Source organism: Lactuca virosa, chromosome 6 (assembly GCF_052849685.1).
Source record: "Lactuca virosa cultivar CGN04683 chromosome 6, Lactuca_virosa_CGN04683_v6, whole genome shotgun sequence".
Lineage (NCBI taxonomy): Eukaryota > Viridiplantae > Streptophyta > Magnoliopsida > Asterales > Asteraceae > Lactuca > Lactuca virosa.
In genome coordinates this window covers 147,558,893-147,583,071 of record NC_136431.1, presented here as the reverse complement: position 1 = coordinate 147,583,071, position 24,179 = coordinate 147,558,893, and positions in this window count along the sequence as shown.

Below are 24,179 nucleotides of genomic sequence, written 5' to 3'. Positions count from 1 at the left end.
CACAACAATGAATAGTAGTAAACAAGCAACAACATCATCCATTGCATTAATAATATAATTTAATACAAGTGTGTTCTGTCAAGTTTAATAGACACCAAAAATATGAATCAAAATAAAAGATGAGTCTTGAACGCGCTCCATCTTCTCAAAACCTGGCACTGGTACCTGTCTACTGGTGACCTGAGAATACAAGTTATTTTGAAAGAGTTTATCAGCTTTAAAGTTGGTGAGATCATAAGTATATTAGTGTCTGTGTTTGTAAGAAAGTGTTTGTAAGATGTTTGTAAGATGTTTGTAAGATGTTTGTAAGATGTTTGTAAGTGTTTGAACTCTCCTAGAAATCCCTATGTTTTCTACTAAAAGTAGCCTTCTACCAAGGCATCAAGTGTTGGTGTCTGTGTCACTTGTAAGAGTATGTATTTTCCTAAATCTGACTATCATTAACCAAAAATATAGTTTTTACATTACTGTTTATTGTGTGAAGATCACAAAGTGAATGCAATGGGAAAATGAAATAGTACTGTAGTGTTGTATTAAGTAACTACTGCTGTAGTAACTACCTTAAACCAATTGTTATTTAAAGTACCATGTGATCGGCCTGTACCATACTACCGACTAGAAACACGACGATGTAATACGTCGGAAGAAATGACGTTTGGCACCCGTAGACTTGCAAGTCCCACTGTAGCGATCAGCAAGGTGTAGGATAGTCAATCCAGTATAGATCTATACACAAACTCAACGCTCTCCATTTAAGGAGATTCTGGATACAAAACGAGCCTTGACAGGTGATGTCATGCCCCGTTACGTGGCTCACAAAACTGTATTAGTGCACTTGTGAATGTATTATATGTACTAGCTGTATTGTATGTTCTCTCTTTGTCTAGTACGTATGTATGTTCTCTCTGTATGGTATTGTATGTACTAGTTGTATTGTATGTTCTCTCTCTGTCTAGTATGTATGTATGTTCTCTCTGTATGGTATTTTTTGTTTCTCATCATAGTATTCTCTATATGTATGTTATGTTCTCTCTATATTGTATTGACTCATCCATGAACTGACTCATTGTATGTTTCACTGTTCTAGTAATAGTATTAGTATCTTCCTAAACTACACCTATTATAGTTTACTAGTAATATGGTTTGTATGTATGAACACGTTTGTATACCTTTGCTACCCAAAGGTATTGAATAGAAAGAAGGAACTTTTATATCTATATACATATACATAATATATAACTAGGATTCAAACGACCTTCGGACAAACAACCGATACCCTACGTCCACAACCAAACGAGGAACAGGAGGTAAGGTGAGCTATTAGTCCTAAGTCCTTTCAATCCTACTTATATAACTATATCTATATAGATACACATTTAACAGAATATAAGTTTAAAAGAGTTTAATAAAAGTATTTGACATGTAAAAGAGTTTGTAAAACAGTTTAAAGTAGTTTGTTTGATAACACAGTTTGAAAAGTAAGAAATCCACTTGTTTGGTAGTTATTAATCACATGTGATTGATATAATAACTATAATAGTTCAACTTGTATCCCCCCCCCCATAAAAGCATTTAAAATCATTTAAAAGGTTGATTAAGGGGTATGAACTCACTTGTAGTGAGTGGTTTGGATGAATGGATGGTATAGGATGCTAAGTGTCAAGTGAAGACTTGAACACACACAAGGATCCTAGTTAACATATAATAACACATATATGTATCCAATTAGTCATTTAACGACTGATTAACCAAGTTAAGACATCCTAGGACATGAAAAACACTTGATTTAAGTGCTATAAGTACTAAGTATTGCATCTAAGGGTTGTAGGGCTTGGCTTTTGAGTTTAGGGTCCAAGGGTAAACTCTTTATGAGTTTACGATTTTGGGACCAACTCCCTTGGAGTTTACGGTCGTAAACCCATGAGTTTACGGCCATAAACCCATGGCACTTCTACCATTTTGTGTTTTGAAGTTCTAGAAGTCATAATGAAGCATCCTTACTTCAAGTCTAAGCCTTAGGAAGTGATTGTGGCAACATTTCACCCCTTTGTAGAGTTTACAGCCCATGGACCATTTCTCCATGAGTTTACGGCCGTAAACTCTAATGGTCCTTGATGTTTTCGATGTTTAAGGTCCTATACACTTCAAGGATGTGATCTAGACTAGTATCCAAGGCTTGGTAAGGGACTAGGGCACACAATGGCCCTTTCATTAGGGTTTACGGTCCAAGAACATGTTTGGACTGTAAACACCTTTGATCTTGTGTTTCTTTGTGTTTACTAGTTGATTAAGAAGTGTAACAAGCCTTATAACACACTAGGGTAAGAGTACTTACAATAATGAGCTTGAAAGGGTGTTAAAAGTCCAAGAACACTAGTGCGTGTTCTTGGTGAAACTAAGAACACTCGAAGATCTACACAAATGGAATGATTTCACGGATGAAATCATGTAAGATCACTAGATTAAGTAAGATATCAACTAATTAGGGCAATAAACACTTACAAAGTTGAAGATCAAGAAGGAAAATCGTATGATACTTGAGAGGATTTCGAGTTCTAGTTCTTGAAAGTGTGAAAAAGTGATAAAAATGACTAAGTGTCATATTTATACTCCTTAGAGTTTACGGCCGTAAACACCTTGTTTAGGCCGTAAACTCCAAACTCTTGGAGTTTTGGGACTTTATTGTTGCACAATAAACCCTAGGGTATCCTCTCTACAGTTATCTCTTGAAGTACTAACTTTAAAACACTCAAACTGACTCCAAAAAGCTTGAAAGTTAGCAGAAACAATTCTGACTTCTATTGAAGTGAATGGTTGTACAGAATAGAAATCTCGGGTTGTCACAAAGGAAATCGTGAGACTCCATGGTGTACCAGTATCTATCATCTCAGATCGAGATAGTAGATTCACTTCACGCTTTTGGCAATCGCTTTAGAAAGCTATGGGAACACAACTCGACATGAGCACTGCCTACCACCCACAAACCGATGGTCAAAGTGAGTGAACCATTCAAACACTTGAAGATATGCTTCGCGCATGTGTGATAGACTTTGGAAGGTCGTGGGATACCCACTTGCCTTTAATTGAGTTTTCGTACAACAACAGTTATCACTCAAGCATCAAAGTTGCTCCTTTTGAAGCATTATATGGGCGTAAATGTAGATCACCGTTGTGTTGGGCTGAGGTAGGTGACACTCAGCTAGCAAGAGAATAGACACCAAGCAATGCATTAACAGGACCAGAAATCATACGCGAAACAACGGAGAAGATAGTTCAAATCAAAGCTCGACTTCAAGCATCATGAGACCGACAGAAGAGCTACGCTGATAAACGGCGAAAGCCCTTGGAATTTCAAGTCGTGGATCGGGTGTTGTTAAAAGTCTCTCCCTGGAAAGGGGTGATTCGTTTGGGAAACGGGGAAAACTAAACCCACGGTACATTGGACCATTCGAGATTCTTGCCCGAATCAGTCCAGTGGCTTATAGACTGCAACTACCTGCTAAACTCAGCAGTGTACACCCCGTGTTCCATGTTTCCAATCTGAAGAAGTGCCTATCCGACAAAACTCTCGTCATTCCATTGGAAGAAATCGAAATCAACGAGAATCTCCTGTTCATCGAGGAACCAGTTGAAATCATGGACAGGGAAGTGAAGCGTACTAAGCAAAGTCGCATTCCGATTGTGAAAGTTCGGTGGAACGCGAAACGTGGACCGGAATTCACATGGGAACGCGAAGACCAGATGAAGCAGAAGTACCCTCACCTATTCTCGCATTCTCAAATCTAGCTTCAAAAAGCATTTCGGGACAAAATTCCCTCTAACGGGGGGATTATGTCACAACTAGGAATTCTGATGCTTTGTAAACAATTAACAAGGATAACATTGTAACTAAAACTTGAAAGCATGTATGATGCTTATTCAATGACAACAAAATTCCATCAAACACTCCATACAAACACTCAAATAGTCTACAAAAGGTTGGAAACCCTAGAAACCCCGGTTTAAGTCCAATATGGACTAGGATTTCCTTATTGGGCCTAATGGGCCAATAAACTTCTAATGTGACTATTTTGGGCTTCCAACTCTTAAATGGGCTCTCATTAGGCCCACTCTCATGAGACTTAACCTTTTTGGGCCTTATAAGCCTAAAATGGACTAGTTTATCTTTAATGGGCCTTATTGGGCCATAACAAATCCAATTAGCTTTAATGGACTCAAATCCATTCCTTTATACTAAATTGGGCCGCGAACACCCCTAGAAGCCCAATAGGCCAAAAAATAGTTATTTAGCCTCATAATTTCGAGCAAGGCTTAGAATGGGCCCAAGATGATTCCTCCCCTCTCTCCTTAGCCCAAATCGGCCCATGTTTAATAAAAAAAAGATATAAGAATGGAAAAAGAATTAAAACAAAAAGTGAAATTATGGAAAATTTATGAGGATGCCACCTCCTTATTGCATGGTGGACATCCATGCAATGTCACCTCACTTCTCTTCCCTCCCTTCCTTCTTCTTCTCGGCCAAGAGCACCCAACACCCACACCAAATTCATTTTTCAAACACTCACTATTCTCTCAAGAACACCTCTCATTTCTTCATCAAAATTTCTAAGATCTTGAGCAATTCACGTAGGATCTTTCACAAGAATCATCATCCTAGGTAAGTTGATGCTTGGATCCATAATCTAGTCTCTTTATTTCATCAAGAATCTCTTCTAAACTCACAAAGCTCATGATCATCATCCTAGAAAACTCTAAGTTCGAGATCCACCCAAGAAGGCTTGCTAGGATCAAACTCTTCCATTTCTTTCTTCAAAAGCGACAACAACAAGCAAAGGTGACTTCATACCCCTCTATTTTCGGTTTTCATATGATTTATGGGGGACAATACAAGTAAAATGTGTAGATCTATGTGTATTTGTATGTTATGTGTGATTTCTTGTGTTTATGTGGTGAATATGTGCTAAAAATGAAAGATATTTCGAGATCTATAGTTCAAGAAGGAAAAATATGTGATCTAGGATATATTTCACTTAACATGTCGAGATAAACTACCATACAAGGTTTATAATAAGCATACTATAACATAAAGTTGGTTATTGGACTATTTTTGATAAATAAACAAAAGATGGGGAAAAAGATGTCATTCACGGTTTTTACAAGGATCAAAAGGTCAAAACAGCTAAAATAAGAGTTTTTATAAATATTATGCTTTTTAAAGGACTAAAAATGTAAATTTTAGCCTAATGGGCTAAAATTTGGGCTTTTCGGCTATTTAGGCCCAAATATGCGAAAAATCAAATTTAAGGGGGCTGAAATGGAGAGTTTTCTCAAAACAGGGGCTATAAATGTAAATGAACCTATTTCAGGGGTTAAAATGACCTTATTTATCAAAAGGGACTAAAAATGCAAAGATTTTGGATTTTGGGTCAAAATTGTAAAAATTGCGAAAAGTGTGGATTTAAATGCAAATCTTTTAACTAAGGGGTTGAAACTGTCCAAAATTAAATTTTAGGCTTAAAACATTATTTAAATAAGTGTTTGGGTCAAAAATGTCAAGAAAAATAGTTCAAGGACCTAATATGTCATTTTTTCATAAAAAGAACTAAAATTGCCAACTTTACCAAAATAAGGGGCTGAATTGGTCAAACTAATATTTTTGGTCAATTATTAAAATAATTGGGTCAAAATATACAAAATTTTATAACTTATGGGTTTAAATAGAAAAGTATATATTTTTATAAATCTATGAATCGTTATAAACCAATTTGGTGATTATTACGACATATCGATTAAACAACTTCGCAACACTAATACTATACAAAACAAGTAAACATTCAAATGGTTGGGCTTAAATAATTCTAATCATGCTTATTGGGCATTTGTGACCCATTAACATGACTTTTGGGCCTAACATAAATAATACATGTTTATTGGGCCTCTTGTGACCCAATTACATGCCTAAGGGACCCTCAATGGCTTTTACATGCTAATGGGCCTCAGTGGCCCATTAGCATTGCTAGTAAGGTCCAAATAAATCATATGCGAAATGGGGTAACGCGTCCTTCGTATACTAGTAGGGCCTCGTAGTCCTCTTCTCTTCGTCTGTTAGGCTTACCTTCTATTCAAGTAAACAAAAATCAGTAGTTAATCAAGGTTATTCAAATTCATTTGGATTAAGTGAGTAATAACGGGCGACACCAATAAGTGTCGGTCGTAGTCTGTAGTTATAATCAAAATCTCATGGAGGGAGAGCGAGAGTTTGTGTATAGATCTATACGGGGGTGACTCCCCCACACCTAAGTTGTTCGCTACAGTTAGACTCGGCCAGTCTAGGGTGACAAAATCTTAAGATCAATTCCGACGTTCGCTAGAATGCCAAGACAGACGAACTAGTCATTATCATGCATGGTTATAACGACTCACATAGAGATCCAATATCATCTTAGTAATCATGGGAAATCATATTCATTCGTTGTGACGATACAATAATACAAAACGATCATACTATTTTATCGAAAAACATCGGGTTTTCCGGGGAAACAACATTATCCACTTGTACTTTCAATAACTATAATGCAAGAATTTATCATGGGGAAACATATCATTTTTTTTACACGTTTTTAAATCATTCACGCATATACTTATGGATCATCACACCTTTTGTATAAACAATTGTCGTTTCAGAAAATATCGGATATTCTGGGTTTTACAAACAATACAAAGCATTTTCATATCAAACCTGCTTATGAAGTCACCAACATTATATATGTTGACCGTTTTCAAAATAACTTGTATTCTCAGGTAACAGATAAGCTGAAGAACAATACCAAGTGTGTTAGGATGTTATGTTTTGAAAACTCTCAAACAATTTATGCTATGGATATGTAATATTTAGACAATGTACTTGATGTGAACAAGGTCAGTTGTAATGTATTAATGCATGGTGATGTTTATGTTATGTTTCATGTATATTCATTGTGATGATATTTCAATTTAAGTCACGCGATCCCTCGGACGTTTCCGCCGTCTGGTTCGGGGGTGTGACACCCGTTGACCGCGCTCTTCCGGTCGTGGTCCGACGGATCAGAGATATTGGCGATCAGGCTCAAGTGACCGCCGATCAGATGGTGTAAATGAGAGCTGCCTCGGAACAAGCGAATGCTCGCATCCAGTACCTTGAACGGAGCTATGTCCCAATGGAGCGCCTGATTGAAGACCTTACCGCTGCACGAGCATAGATAAGAGAATATCAGGTGCGACGCGCTGCCCTTGAGGAGAGGGTACGTATCGCTAAGCGTCGATTACCTGAGCTTCAGGGTGCGTCCTCATCATCAGTCGTACCATCGGATTCTCCTCACCACAAGTAGAACCCGTTTTACTTGCTGCCGTTAACCACAGAACTCTCTTTCGCTTATGAATGTAGGATTAACTCTAAAAACTAAGTAACTGCACTACTCGTCGAATCTATGTACTAGCAGATTTTGTTTCCTCTATGTACCGAATGCCTTTCGAAGGCAAATTTTCATGCGTGTACTAAGAAATTATCATTAATGAAACAGTTATGTGTTTTATTTGAAGTGTATCTGCTATGTTTTCTATCATTGATTAGGTATGTAAGCAAACTACCCTGATCTCTAAACAATCACCGATATCTGAAATCATTATATACTCATTATCCTTCTGTTCCATGATAGAGAGATGCCGAGGAGACAAATATGTAAGAATAACAACACAGCACCACCACCGCCGCCTCCGCCGGATCTGAACTCCGCAGCCTTCCAAGCAGCAGTTTCCGCTGCAGTGACGGTGGCTCTAGCCCACATTCAAACCGGAAATAATGGTGGTGGGAATGGCCAAGGGATGGGAAGCTCCCACCAAGGGATGAATCAAGGGCCTGTAAAGGTCTGTACCTATAAGGACTTTTCTAATGCAAGACCCCGCACTTTCAACGGGACTGGAGGAGTCATAGCTTTGAAACGATGGATCGAGAAGGTTGAGTCGGTATTCGAGATATGCGAATGTCCGGAAGGGAGTAAAGTGAAATTTGCATCCCGTACATTCATCGACCAGGAATTGTCATGGTGGAACGGTCACATTGAGGGGAGGTGCAAAAACTCGAGCAAGAACAGTGGAACCTTACGGTGCAGAACTCGGACATTGACGCGTACATCTCGAGGTTTAACGAATTAGCTCTTTTGTGCCCTGGTATGATTACGTCTGAGGGAAAGAAGGTCGAACGATTCATCTGGGGATTGACGCCTCCTATTCAAGGTAATGTGATTGCCTCAAAACCCAAGACATATGACAGTGCAAAGCGCCTAGCCAAGAAACTTTATGATCACAGCGACAAGAAAAGTACCAAAGCGACCGAGGGAGAAAACAAACATGAGGGAAGTAACAAGAAGAACTGGGAGAACAAGCGAAAAGAACGACAAAATTCAGGTCCATCCAAGAAACCACAGACGGTAGCAGTCCATTCCGTTACCGTACCAGCTCCACTCGCCCCAGCCGCAACCACAACAGCACCAGCCAAGTCATATGCGGGTTCCAATCCCAAATATGACAAGTGAAATTACCACCACTTCGAGGCATGCAAGGACTTCCACTGCACCAACTGCAATCGAAAAGGGCACACTGCCTGACACTGCAGGATGCCCCCGCAACAAAACAAGCAGCCCACTGACAACAACGCCGGAGCCAGCCGTGCATGTTACGGATGCGGAGAAACCGGTCATTTTAAACGCAACTGCCCCAAGACCAAAAATCGAAATGCAGGAAGGGTCCTAGCCATGGGACAAGGAGAGGCAGTGCAAGATCCATCTGTAGTGACTGGTACGTTTCCCCTCAACAACTCTCATGCGTGCATTTTATTTGATAGTGGTGCTGAGCGGAGCTTCGTAAGTCATGAAATCAAACACCTACTCAATCAAAAGCCCCACAAATTAAACGAAAATTTTATGGTCGAAATGGCCAATGGTAAAATAGAATCAACCAACGATATCTACGTAGGGTGCACATTAGCATTAAATAATCACTCCTTTCCAATCGATTTGATGCATGTTAATATTAGGAGCTTTGATGTGATTGTTGGCATGGATTGGTTAAGCCCCCACCATGCTGAAATTATGTGTCATGAGAAGGTTGTTCACCTTCATCTTCCCAACAACGAAACCCTAATAGTTTATGGCGATAAACTCGACACAAACCTCCGACTCATTTCTTGCATCCAAGCACAAAAGTGCTTGCATAAAAAGAATCACGCCTTTCTTGCTCATGTTGTGGATAAAAAAAAGGAGGAGAAAAACATTAACGATTTTCCAGAAGTACATGACTTTCCCGACGTATTTCCCGAGGATTTTCCAGGAATTTCCCCTGAGCGTCAGGTCGAGTTCCGAATCGATCTTGTACCTGGAGCCACTCCAATCGCCAAATCACCTTACAGGTTAGCTCCTGCCGAAATGCAAGAGTTATCTAACCAACTGAGCGAACTTCTCGACAAAGGATTCATCAGGCCGAGCTTTTCACCCTGGGGAGCTCCGGTCCTGTTTGTCAAGAAGAAAGACGGATCTTTCAGAATGTGCATCGATTATCGGGAGTTAAATAAGCTTACTGTCAAGAATCGATACTGAAGGGTCTAGTTTATGGTTTGGGCTAGGCTATCTGATGTATAGGTCTTAATGGGTCTTTTGTCTTGTAATAGAGTTGTTTGTATGTGTTTACGGCCAAAAGTTTGTTTACGGCCAGCCTTTCCCCTATATATAGGGCTTGTCAGAGTCTGTCAGTGGTTGTTGTTGAGTCATAGAGTTTACGGTCCATAGTGTGTGTGTCCAAGTTTTACCTGACGTTTTTTTGATATAAACATGTGCAAAGCTTGGTTTAAGCTTCTTCTACTCCATTCTAATCTTGTTTGATTGTTATTTGTTTGATCACTGGTTCGGATCCTAGATTTCAGTGCCTTACAATTGGTATCAGAGCAAATTCGGTGTCAAATCATCTTACAATCAAGTTCACGGTCAAAGGAGCTTAGTTTTGTCATTGTTCGAGGCCTGATTTGGTGTCTTCGTAGCAAATGGGGATCAGATCTACTTAAAATTCGTGTTTTCGTCAAAATCTGGGCATTTACGGTCAAGAGTTCACGGCCGTAAACTCCTACTCACGGCCGTAAACTAGCAATCTTCAATAACCGTATACTATGTATCTTCAGAAACCGTAAAAAGGCAATCTTCAAAGACGGTAAACTCCTCAACCGTAAACTCCTCAACCGCAAACTCCTCACCCGCAAACTCCTCACCCGCAAACTCCTCAACCGTAATCAGCCAACCGTAAACTTATTTACGGTCGTAATCTTGTGCCCATAAACTAGATTTTTGGTGTTTTAGTTTATTTTTAAGTCATTTTCAATTTAAAAAAAAACAAAAACAACAAAAATGGATTCTCAAAGCCTAGCAATTCATCATGAATTGGATTCAATCATGGGAACAACCACTCGCATTCCACGCTTGTTATCTATAGAACGGTTCCCGAAATGGAAATACCGGATCGAGAAATACATCAAGATGAAAGACTTTAAGGTTTGGCAAAGCATTTTAAGAGGACCAATTCATATCACCACAACACTCGAAGATGAAACAGTCGTTGACAAGAAAATTGAAAACTACACCGATGCTGACTTTGAAAAAATTGAAGAGCAAGAAAAAGCACTCGCTATACTCACAATGGCATTATCCCCAGAGATTGCACAAGGATTTAGAGAATACACTTTAGCCAAGGCATTGTGGAAAGCTTTAATTGAGGTCTATGAGGGTAATGAAGACATGAAACAGAGTCGCCAAGACATGTTAAGACAGAAATTCAATATGTTTAATTATGTTCTTGGAGAAACTCTAGAAGCCCAGTTGCAGCGTTTTACCACACTCACCACTGAAATGAGTTCAGCTGGGATTTATGTGACTAAGTCTGAGATAAACAAAAAGCTGCTGAATTCACTTCCGAAGGCATGGGATATGAACGTGGTTGTCATCAAGAAGACGAAAGATCTCAATCGTCTTAGTCTTGATGAAACTATGGCAATCATCAAAGCATGTGATCTTTATGATAAGCAAAGAGAGATCAATCATGCGAATTCCTACTCGACTGCAAATCTTGGGATTTCTTCAAATAATGCCTTTTCATCTTTTACCTCCTCTCCAAGTCAAGCTTTTGCCATTCAACAAACCTCAGAATCAAACCTCTGTTGCTCCAGCACCTGCACCATTTGTTGCTTCATCATCTATGTCTCATCCACAAAGTCAGTCTTTTGTTGTTCCACAAATTGTTTCCTCCTCCAAAGCACTAGTTATGGTTCCTGCTCCCAATCCCAAAGAAAGCGATGAAAACTTAGCTCTTGCCACTGGACTTGTCAATTGCTACAATGCTTTTATAGTTGGAGAGCTTCCACCTCAACTCTCATTTGCTGATCTGGATCAAATTCATCCAGAAGATGTGGAAGAAATGGATATAACTTGGCAGATAGCAATGGCAGTGTTCAGGGCAAAGCAATTTGGAAAGAGGATGGGAAAGAACAACTGGGGAATGAATGCTGACAAGAAGGTTGGGTTTAACAAGGGCAAGCTTCGATGTTACAATTTCCACGATCCAGGTCATTTTGCTCGTGACTGTCTGAAGCCAGACAGAAGGATAAGCAATGATAGAACAATGGTTCCAGTGGGAAATAGTCGTGGAAGTGCTGCTATCAACAGTGAGATTGCTAATATGGCAATGGTAGCTCAATTATTTGACTGGGAGGACCAAATTCAGGCCCTGAACATCTCAGGACCTGAAAATGCTCATTTTGCCCAGATCAATGACATTGCTGAAAGAGAAGATGAAATTGACCCAGAAGCGGAAATGATGGAACTCCAATTTGCATTCATGGTCCAAACTACGCCAGAGCCTGCAAATCCGGTGGTTAGTGAAAATGGTTGTTCTCAATCCTGCATTAAAACTGTCAAATTTTTGCGTGACCAAATCGAGTTGATTAAGAGAGAAAATGAGGACCTAAAATACGAAGGATATCAACTCAGAAAAGGACAAAAACCATTAAAAGAAAAATTAGAAGCCAAAACAAATGATTTTAGGAAACTGCAAGAAGATTACAGCAACAAGTGTGAAAATTATGATCACATTAAAAAAAAACTTGCTGCTGTAACCAAAGAACTTGACACATTGAAAATTCATTTTGAAAATGTTGATTTTAATTTTAAGAAGTTCGATGGATCAAGTGAATTGGTTTCAAAAATAATTGAAGAACAAATGCAGTGGAGAGACCAAAAACAAGTAGGTATAGGATATGAGAGATTCTCTCCTCCTTTTAATCATTCATATTATGTTACTCCTTTAACAAAAGAAGAAATCGACAGAGAACCTTATATGGTTTATGGCAAACCTGCTGCTGAACAGGCAACAGGACCTAGTGCTAGGGTTTTGGATACTAACACTTCTACTTCAAATGCAGATGTGTCAGTAAACCAGGGAAAGCAAGGGGATGAGAAGTTTGAGTCTAATAATTTGATGTCTAAGTTTGGTGTTCCCAATTGTGATGAGTCTGTGTCTGATGTTAAGACCGATGTTTTTACTTGTGAAAAAGTGATGTCAAACTTAAATGTTTCTGATGTTTCTGATGTTTCTGATGTTTCTGATGTTGTTTTTGTAAAATCCACTGAATCTGGTGCTAACACATCCACACCCTCTACATCTGTCACACATTCTAATTTCTACAATTGCACATGTGGACAAGTTAGAAAGGTCCATAAGAGCATGAAATCTGAAAAAGGCAGTACTAGTTACAATAATAATAAGCAAATTTGTTTTAATTGTGGTACTGCCGGTCACATCGCTAGGAACTGTCCTAATAGGGCATTTGTGCATTTTTCGTCTCAAAGAGGAGAGAACGAGTCTCGAGGAAGGTCTTTAACTAGAAAGTCCTCGAGATCTCGCCCTCGAGATGATGATTGGAAGGCTAATCAAAACAAGAAAAGGGCAGTTTTTCAAAAGAACAAACAGGTTTTCAATAATAAAGTCACAAATAGTTTGCCAAAATCGAACAAGGCTAAGCCGAGGTCGGTTTCGTCAAAGAGCAGAACTGGATCTTCAACCACTTCTGGTAGAAAATCCAAATGCCCAAAGCAAACGGGAAGGAAAAATGTTTCAAAATCACCCGTGATTTTTCAAAAACCTAAATACCAGTGGGTACCCAAATCTGCTTCCGGCCAATCATCATCACCATCTGAAAGTGTTTCCAATGATGATTCAAAATCAAAAAGTTCAAAAGATAAATCTGTGATCGTAAAGGGTCAACCCAGGAAAGTAATGACCTGGGTCCCTAGATCTAAATGATCCCGCTCATTTTGCAGGGACAGTTGCGGAGGAATGTCGTCAGACCTTGGTATGTCGACAGCGGCTGCTCCCGGCATATGACAGGAGACATCTCCCAATTGAACGACATTCAAACTTTTAATGGGGGATTCGTTTCCTTTGCGGGCGGAGAAGGCGGAAAAGTCACTCAGAAAGTAACTGTGTCAAATGGAGTGCTGAGTTTCGAGAACGTCAACTATGCTCCCGAGTTAAAGCATAGCCTGTTGAGCGTCTCCCAGATTTGTGACAAGGGTTATTCAACTCACTTCACTGATAAGGAATGTCTGATTCTGAAGCCAGGCATTGTCATCCCGGATAAGTGGATTCTTGTTTAATCAAAGTGGGATGGAAATGCATACATCATCGACATTAATAGCAATATTCCTGAACAAGTCACCTACTTTTTTTCAAAAGTCTCAGAACAAAATGATATGCTGTGGCACCGACAACTCGGTCATGCGAACGCTAAGAATCTGAATCGTCTTGCTAAAAATGAAATGGTGTGCGGGCTACCTGTCAGAGACTTCATAACATTTGAAAAGTGTGTGTCATGTGCCCATGCAAAGCATCACAAAAAACCACACCTGCCAAAACAGGTCAATTCAATCAGTCAGGTGCTCCAATTATTGCACATGGATTTATTTGGTCCGGTCAATGTCCTAAGCATCAACAGAAATTCATACTGTCTAGTTGTGATCGATGACTTCTCGCGTTTCACGTGGGTCTTCTTCTTATCCAACAAAGCTGGGGTATCTGATATGATTAAGAAGTTCATCGTAATGATAGAGAACCAAACCAATAATCGGGTGAAGGTGCTTCGAACTGATAATGGAACAGAATTCAAGAATGCGGTTCTTGATCACTTTTGTGCAGAAAATGGAATCGTGCGTCAATATAGTTCCGTTCGCACGCCTCAACAAAACGGTGTTGCTTAACAAAGGAATCGAACATTGCAAGACGCTCCAAAGACGATGTTGTGTGACTCAAAGTTGCCAGTTTTCTTTTGGGCTGAGGCGATCAACACAGCATTTTATGTTCAAAATCGTGTTCTTATCAACAAAGCTCGGATGAAGACTCCGTACGAAATTCTATATGGTCACAAGCCATCTGTCAGTCACTTCAGCGTATTTGGCTGCCCTTGTACCCTTCTTCACCTGGAGTCCAACCCGAAATTCAATGCCAAAGCTGATGACTGCTATTTTGTGGGGTATGTTGCTCGCACTGTGTACAGGGTCTACAACAAAAGAACAAAGCAAATCGTAGAATCCTTCAATGTGCGCTGGTTGGAGGAGAATGAAACGGATGCTAGAGTGGGTCCTGATTGGGTGTTTGATTACACATCTTTGTTCAAATCGTTCAATGCGTGTTCAAATAGTTTATCTGGTTCTACTTCTGGTTCGAAGATTGTACTTGAAGAAGAAGACGAAGAAGTTGTTTACAGACCGCCGATAGTGCCTTCTGCAATTCCTTCGGTGGAGTCATTTGTTCCAATTACTTGTCCAGAATCTCCAAGTCAACAACACGCTCCAGATGTTGATGCCACACCTCTTACTCCTATTGAAAGAAAGTTCATGTCCAGAGATACTTCCGCTGCTACTCAAACTTTTATGGAACTTCTCTTTCCTGAGCAAATTGCTAATGAGTTTGTGGCCGATCCTTCTAACGAGACAGGTTCGTCTGAAGTGGATCACTCGGCAAATGATGGAGTTATCAACATTCACAATCTTCCCTTTTCATTCAATGATATCAGCCAGGAGATACCTTCTCGTCTTCAACACGATCATCTGATCGAAAATGTCATTGGCCAGCTGGGTGATGGTGTTAGACCAAGAAGTCAGAGTGGAGATGTTAATACATGTCTCTATTCTTGCTTTATCTCTCAAATTGAGCCAAAGAATGTTGAAATGGCTTTGAATGAGCCCAGCTGGGTAGATGCAATGCACGAAGAGTTAAATCAATTTGAGAAGCTCGGGGTTTGGACGCTGGTTGAACTACCTAAGGGCAAAAAGTCTCTTGACACACGCTGGGTATATCGCAATAAGAAGGATGATTTCGGAGTCATAGTGCGTAATAAGGCGAGATTGGTGGTTCGTGTGTTTAGACAAATCGAGGGTCTTGACTACACCGAGGTTTATGCTCTGGTGGCTCGCTTGGAAGCTATCTGTATCTTCCTTGCATACGCTTCCTACATGAACTTCACGGTTTACCAGATGGATGTCAAGACAGCCTTCTTGTATGGCAAGGTGAAGGAAGGAATCTACGTTGATCAACCCCCTGGGTTTGTTAACTCGAAGTTTCCCAATCGTGTCTACAAGTTGGACAAGGCGTTGTATGGGTTACATCAAGCTCCTCGATCGTGGTATGCAACTCTCACAAAGCACTTGCTCGAGTATGGATATTCTCGTGGCACTATCGATCAAACCTTGTTCATCAAGCATGTGGGTAATGATCAGATTCTAGTTCAGATCTATGTTGACGACATTATCTTCGGGTCTACAAGTCTGCAGCTATGCAAGGAGTTTGAAGGCGTTATGAAAAAGAGGTTTGAGATGAGTTTGTTGGGTGAAATGACCATGTTTTTGGGGCTTCAAGTCCAACAGAAGTCAACCGGAATCCTGCTCCATCAAGCCAAGTATGTGGAGGATATGCTAGAGAAGTTCGGGTTCCGAGATGCTAAACCTGCATTGACACCGATGGCCGAAAGACCCCTGCTGACTCCGGATACTGATGGCGAACCTGTAGATCAGACCAACTACAGATCGATGATCGGATCGTTGATGTATCTAACTGCAAGCAGACCAGACATCATGTTTGCAGTTTGTCAATGCGCTCGATATCAGGCCAATCCTAAACTTTCACATCTTATTGATGTCAAAAGAATCTTTCGGTATCTCAAAGGCAACCCAAAACTAGGTCTTTGGTATCCAAAAAATTCTGAATTTGATTTATATGCTTTTGCTGACAGTAATTATGGAGGCTGTGAGCTTGACAGGAAATCAAGTTCAGGAGGATGTCAATTTCTCGGTGATCGTCTGGTGTCGTGGCAGTGCAAGAAACAGCACACCGTCTCAACCTCAACAGCAGAAGCGGAATATGTTGCTGCCTCTGCTTGTTGTTCTCAATTTATCTGGATCCAACATCAGCTGTTGGATTACGGTTTGAACTATCTAGAAACCCCTATTTTTTGTGATAGTGAGGCTGCAATTCAGATTGCTAAAAATCCAGTCCAGCATTCAAAAACCAAGCACATTGATATCAAAATTCATTTCATCAGAGATTGTTTTGAGCGTTCGCTCATTCGGCTGGAACAGGTTCCCACTGCTAATAATGTGGCGGATTTGTTCACAAAGCCGTTTAACAAAGCTCGATTCGATGTGCTTGTGAGCTTTTTGAAAATGATACATTTTGAGGACTAATTTTTGCTTTAGGTTAGTTTAAATTTGCGCATTTTAATTTCATTCTCTCCCATGCACAAATTTAGGGGGAGAAATAAAGAAAAACCAAACAAAAATTTAAAAAAATTCAAAATCCAAAAACATTAGAAAATCAGAAAATCAAAAATATGTTGCTAATAGTTTTTGTTTGTAGGTGATGTGTTGGGAAGTGATATAATAATGTGATAACAGGCAATCTGAATCTGTGTAAGGTACCAAAGTTGAATTGTCTAAGCTCTATGGTCGATGCGATGGTAGGCACGAAATTTTTAAAATGGACTTGACTAGGATCAGATGAACTTAAGAAATTTAGAGACCTGACAAATCTTGACCTAGATAGTTCCATTTAGCCTGACAATACGACGCTTGGGTAAGTTGAGCAGAGAGATATACATAGAAAATCTGTGGATACATTAAATGATCTGTATCTTGAACTGTTGATTAACTTTTCCTTGATGTGCGGACTTTGTCCTTAATTCTGGTATTGACGTGGCAACTGGGGAATTCGGATAAATTAGGTCTGTAGAAAGTTATTTTCTTTCTTTCTTACTGTCAGTCATATGTTTCCTCCTCTGTGTGATCGGAAGATCCAACCTGGACTGCAACATATGCAACTCTGTCTCTCTGCATCTTCTTCTATGTTATTCTTCCTACCTGTTAGCCATATGTTGTCTCCTTTGAGTGATTAACAATCCGACCTGGTACACAGCATATGTAACCTTCTACTTCTCAATCCCTCTAAACTCTAGTTAGTCATATGTTTCACTCTTTGCGTGATTGGAAGAGATTCGATCCGAGTGTACAACATATGCATTCTAAATCTGACTTCTTCCTTAATAATTGTCTGCTCATCTGAAGTAAGGAGTATTCTGGAAGTCCTTGATTATTGGGGTATATCAGGAAGCGGGAAACACGTTCTAGTACAACTAAAATTGAACATTTATAGGTTGTCTGTAGATCTCGCTACTTAATTTAGGTGGACAACAATATCATTGGTTGTCGTCAGCTGAATGGTCCTTAGGAAATTTATCTAGGAACATAGGATCAAATTGTCTTGTCACTTATAGCATGTCCAAAAATTTGTCACAATTTTTCGTGCTTAAGTGGACCACAATATCGGCGATCGACCAGACATGGACATGAAGGTAGAAATACCGATAAGCGGATTAAGGCTGTCTAACAACTTTGATCTCAATATGACAAAAATATTATTAGCGTTAGTTGAGGTGAAATTAGTGTTAATTCATTTTAATTTCAATTTTATTTTTATTTTTTATTTTTATTTTTATTTTATTTTCATTTTTTTCTTTCAAATACTAAAAACTTTTTAAAAAATAATAATAATATTTTAGTTTGTTGTTTAAAATTTGTTTCATTTTATTTTTATTTTATTTTTTGTCCTCAAAATGCATTATTTTTAAAAGCCTTTAAATTTTTATTGGGCTTTATTTTTATGCATTGTGGATTTTAGCCCATGGATCTTTTCTTGGGTATGGATCGGGTATATAAGGAGGAGTGTACAGCCAATCTCCTTTCCACTCCTGATTTCTTGTTTACAGTCGAACTCTTTTTCTCTCTTTCTCTCTAAAAAAAATTTCGTGATTTTTCGTGAAATTGATCGTTTGAATCTGAAGGTATGCTAATTCCGATCCTCAATAGGCTATTCACGCATCAAATCGACCTGTATTGAGGGTGTAATTGAAGAAAAATCGTTTTCGAAGCTTACGGCCATGAGCTTACGGCCAGAGCTTACGGCCAGGAGTTAACGGCCAGGTGTTTACGGCCATGACTGTTCACGGTCATTGACTGTTTACGGCCATTGACTACTTGACCGTAAACTCAGTTTTGGTCAACAAAATTTGATTTTTCATCATATGTTTCCTTTAAGAGCCTAACTAAACTGTTTCAAGAGTAAAACACCAATTTTAAATGTTTAAATAAATTGTTTTCTCATTTGGCTTGGTTTGTGCAGGTTGAAATGGCAGATCTAAAATTCGCTGACAGTCACAACTTGGCAATTCTTTTGGCTGATCCTCCTGTGGCTCATGGAGAGTTCAAGTCAATGATACATGGTTTAAGGGAATGTTGCCTGAACACTGCTCTTACTGTGAATCCAGCAATTTATCAAGGCATAATCAAAGAATTCTGGAGGTCAGCTGACGTAAAGAAAGGAGAATATGGATCTTTATCTGTTGAAGCTACTGTAAAGGGTTGCAAAATCATCATAACAGAACAATTCATCAGGGACGTTCTGAAAATCGACGATCAATCTACCTTCCGTACTGAGATTGAAACCGATCAAGTTCAGGAATTTCTCAACAAGATGGGCTATGAAGGCGAATTTCCTCCGACAATGAAGAAGTTGCTACCACCTTACTGGAGGTTGTTAGCTCATGTCTTTGTGAGCTGCATATCAGGAAGAAAATCTGGCGCGGATGAAATTTCTTTAAGGAACACAGTTGCCATCATTTCACTTGCTGCGGGACTGGATTTCAACTTCTCCAAGTTCATCCTTGACGAGCTGAATGTAACATCAAAGGAAAAACAAGGGACAAGTTCTTGATGTATCCAAGATTCATTCAAGTGTTCATCAACGACCAATTTCCTGTGATGGTTAAAGAAGGAGAAACTCTGGACATGAACTCTTGGGCCAAACACTGTCGGGCTTATCAAGCAAAACCGAAGGGAAAAAGTTACTGTTCAAGGAAAGTATCCCTTAGTGAAGTTTGGTATGTTTGCCGATTCAAGCGAGGCATCTGAGTCTCATGAGTCTTCAGACCGCGTAATTTCTGAAGACGATGTCATTTCCGAAGAAGATGTTATTCCTGTATCAGATCACGAAGATAATGTAGTTACACCTGTTTCTATAGTGGCTAAAGAGCATAACTTGCAATTTGTGCATGTTGAGAGTGACTACAATGAGGGAACGATGGAGGATGCAACTGAAAATGAAGGAGATGATGATGATTCGTTTAATGATTTTGATCTTTCAGGTTTTGACAAGGATGACATTTCTTTGAATTTTGGAGGCAATGATAACCTCTTGTCCAATGAAGACCTTGACTCATTTTTTGACAGTATCTGTGATGTTGCTCATCCAGCAATGGAGATAAGGGATACAGAAGATGTTCTTGAAACAACGCCTCCTACTTCCAACCAAATGGCTGACACTACAACTCCTATGGAGACAACTTCAGGGATTCCTCCCCTTGAGGATGTTATTCCTACTACTGAGCCATCTGTGAGTGAACCGTTGACGACTCTGACCTCCCAGTCTCCATTGAAAAGGAGAAGACGTGATCTGAGGCAGGGAGTATTCATTCCAGAACAATCTCAAGGCCATCTGACTACTCCAACAACTACTTTTGTTGCTGATTCATCTGTACCATTCCACGAAGGACCAAGCACCATTCTTGAAGTTGGTGGTTCATCAGCTCCCCCGGGATCATCTCCTCTTAGGCCTTTTCATGATGCTGCCTCTGAGAGGCTTGCTATGCATCTGGCCCAACAACAAAGCTCAGTGCCTTCCTCCCGCGCTAAAGGAATTTCTATAGAGGAAAGCCACTCAGGAGAGAGGATGATTCCACCATGCACGAACTTAGAAAGGAGATCGGCGTGCTAAATCAGAAAAACATTTAGCTTGATATTCGTGTAGCTGATCTTGAAGCTGAAAAAGCTCAGCTTAACATACGTGTTGCAGATCTTGAATTAGATAAGACTCTGAAATCAAAGCAAATATTTGATCTACAAACACACATGGGAACCATAACTGCTAGCTACTTTGAATTGAAGAAGAAACTGGCAGAGGAACTTGGCGACAAGTTCAAATCATCCGTTCAAGAATTCAATGCTGGCCAGTCATCTCAAGATCCCCCTGTTGACCCGCCCGCTGAAAGAAGAACTCGGATCGTTGATCGTTTTGAAAAAGAACCAGTTCAAGCACCCAATGTTGTTGCACTAAAATGCGCCAAATTAGCAGAATCCACCAAGAAAAAGCAACTATTGTTCAAGAAGAGCTCAGATCAGAATGCTCCTGGAGATCAACCCAAAGTCACCGTCACTGATCTTGAAAAGAAAAGATTTGGACACAAGTACGGTGATAGATCAGGAATTATCTCATGGGGATTTCATGACAGGTTAAACATGTGGATTGTGAGACGCAAAAGCTCAAACGTGGAGTATTACAAAGACTTCCATGATTTCAGTTCATGGACAAGGGTTGATCTTTCAGAACTATCCAATGCTCCATTTGCAAATCCATCAGGTGATCCACGGGCAACTCATTTCAAGCTTTATTTGGAGAACCAAGTAAAGAAGGGATTTCCTAACATGAAGACTGTTGGGTCCATCATTAAAAGATTCCCTGACATACTGGATCCCAAGAAAAATAAGCCTTTCAAGACTGTGATGTGGCCACCAGCCAACCAAGTTAGGCAGATTCCTGTGTTGCAGAACTTCTATGATGGATCTCTTGCGAATATGATTTGCTGGGTGTATGATGAAACCACTGCGTCTGCCATCATTAAGTTTCAAGATGGTTGCTTTCGCTTGTTCGATAAAAGAGACATACTTCAATTCGGAAGGTGGGATATTCATCATTTGGCACAACATCAAATCAAAGTGGCTGAAGAGATCTTCGAGAGTGCTGCTAAAGAATACACGTCAATGGTTGTAGAGATCATCTCAAAAGAGATGTGGAGTGGCGCGATAGGGGGGGGTCTGATGTGCGTATCGTTGAAAAGGACTAAGTCAAAGCTAGCCTCAAACCAAGGGGGAGATTGAAGGGTCTAGTTTATGGTTTGGGCTAGGCTATCTGATGTATAGGTCTTAATGGGTCTTTTGTCTTGTAATAGAGTTGTTTGGATGTGTTTACGGCCAAAAGTTTGTTTACGGCTGTAAACCTATTTACGGCCAGCCTTTCCCCTATATAGGGCTTTTCAGAGTCTGTCAGTGGTTGTTGTTGAGTCATAGAGTTTACGGTCCATAGTGTGTGTGTCCAAGTTGTACCTGACGTTTATTTGATATAAAAGTGTGCAAAGCTTGGTTTAATCTTCTTCTACTCCATTCTAATCTTGCTTGATTGTTATTTGTTTGATCACTGGTTCGGATCCTAGATTTCAGGGCCTTACAGATACCCACTCCCTCGAATCGATGATTTATTCGACCAGCTCCAAGGAGCCAGCTACTTCTCTAAGATAGATTTGAGGTCCGGATACCACCAACTAAGAGTCCGAGAGGAGGATATCCCAAAGACTGCTTTTCGAACCCGCTATGGGCATTTTGAATTCGTAGTCATGCCTTTTGGTCTCAAAAATGCACCCGAGGCCTTTATGGACCTGATGAACCGAGTCTGTCAGCCGTTTCTCGACAACTTCATGATCGTCTTCATCGATGATATACTCGTTTACTCTAGGAGTGAGGAAGAGCACAGCCAGCACTTACAACAGATTTTGGGTACCTTGAGAGCAGAGAAGATGTACGCAAAGTTCTCCAAATGCGATTTCTGGATTCGTAGAGTGGAATTCTTGGGACATGTAGTTAGTGAAGAGGGAATACATGTGGACCCTACCAAGATCAAAGCTATTGAAGGCTGGGCAACCCCAAGAACCCCAACCGAAATCCGACAATTTTTAGGCCTTGTTGGTTATTACCGAAGGTTCATCCAAAAATTTTCCAAAATCGCCAAGCCTCTCACCACTCTCACCCAGAAGGGCGTACCTTTCCATTGGAATGATAAACAAGAAGCTGTTTTCCAAACCCTGAAACAAGCCCTCTGCAGTGCTCCAGTGTTGTCCTTTCCAGAGGGAACAGAAGACTTCGTAGTATATTGTGATGCTTCTAACCAAGGGTTAGGTTGTGTGCTTATGCAGCGTGGAAAGGTGATAGCTTACGCATCTAGGCAACTAAAGACTCATGAAGTAAACTATACCACCCACGATCTCGAGCTGGGACCTGTGGTCTTCACCTTAAAGATTTGGGGGCACTGCCTATATGGTACAAAGTGCACCATTTTCACAGACCACAAGAACCTCCAGCACATTCTAAATCAAAAGGAATTGAACATGAGACAACGAAGATGGGTTGAACTGCTAAACGACTATGAGTGCGAAATCAAGTACCATCCAGGTAAAGCAAATGTAGTAGCCGATGCCTTAAGCCGAAAGGAGTACTCGGGTCACCGAGTAAAAACGCTAACAATGACCATCTACTCCCATCTATCCTCACAAATAAGGGAGGCTCAGCAGGAAGCCTTGAAACCAGAAAACGTCACCAATGAGGCATTACGTGGAATGGAAAAGTATTTGACGATCAAAGAAGATGGAGCCTATTACCTTATGGACCAGATCTGGACACCGAGGTTCGGCGAATTCCGAGACGTGATAATGCATGAGGCTCACAAAACAAGGTACTCTATCCATCCGGGTTCCGATAAGATGTACTTGGATATCAAACAACATTATTGGTGGCCGATATGAAAGCGGAGATTGCCACTTATGTGGGTAAGTGTCTCACTTGTGCCAAGGTTAAAGTGGAATATCAAAATCCCTTGGGCCTACTTCAACAACCCGAAATACCCGAGTGGAAATAAGAAAGGATAACAATGGATTTTATAACCAAATTACCCAAGACGGCAGACGGTCTAGATCCTATCTGGGTGATCGTCGACCGATTAACAAAATCCGCCCATTTCCTACCAATAAAGGAGACGTACAAGATGGAAAGACTAACACGAATATAACTGAAAGAAGTAGTGAGACTCCATGGGGTGACCATATCTATTATCTCTGATAGATATAGCAGATTCACCTCTCGTTTTTGGCAGTCGCCCCAGAAGGCTTTGCGAACCCAACTTGATATGAGCACTGCCTACCACCCTCAGACTGATGGTCAAAGCGAACGAACCATTCAAACTCTGGAAGACATGCTATGAGCATGTGTAATAGACTTCGGAAAAGCTTGGAACACTCACCTACCCCTAATCGAATTCTCATACAACAATAACGACTACACAAGTATAGGAGTCGCCCCCTTTGAGGCCTTGTATAGCCGGAAATGCAGATCGCACCTCTATTGGGCTGAGGTGGGAGACACCCAACTGGAAAAAAGGTCAAACGCCCAATAGCACACTCACTAGACCTGAGATTATTCGAGAAACAACGGAAAAGATAGTCCAAATCAGAGCTTGACTTCAAGCATCGCGGGACCGACAAAGAGCTATGCAGATAAAAGGCGAAAGCCTCTGGAATTCCAAGTGGGGGATCGGGTGCTATTAAAAGTCTCCCCATGGAAAGGGATGATACGATTTGGAAAGAGAGGTAAACTAAATCCCCGATACATCGGACCATTCGAGAT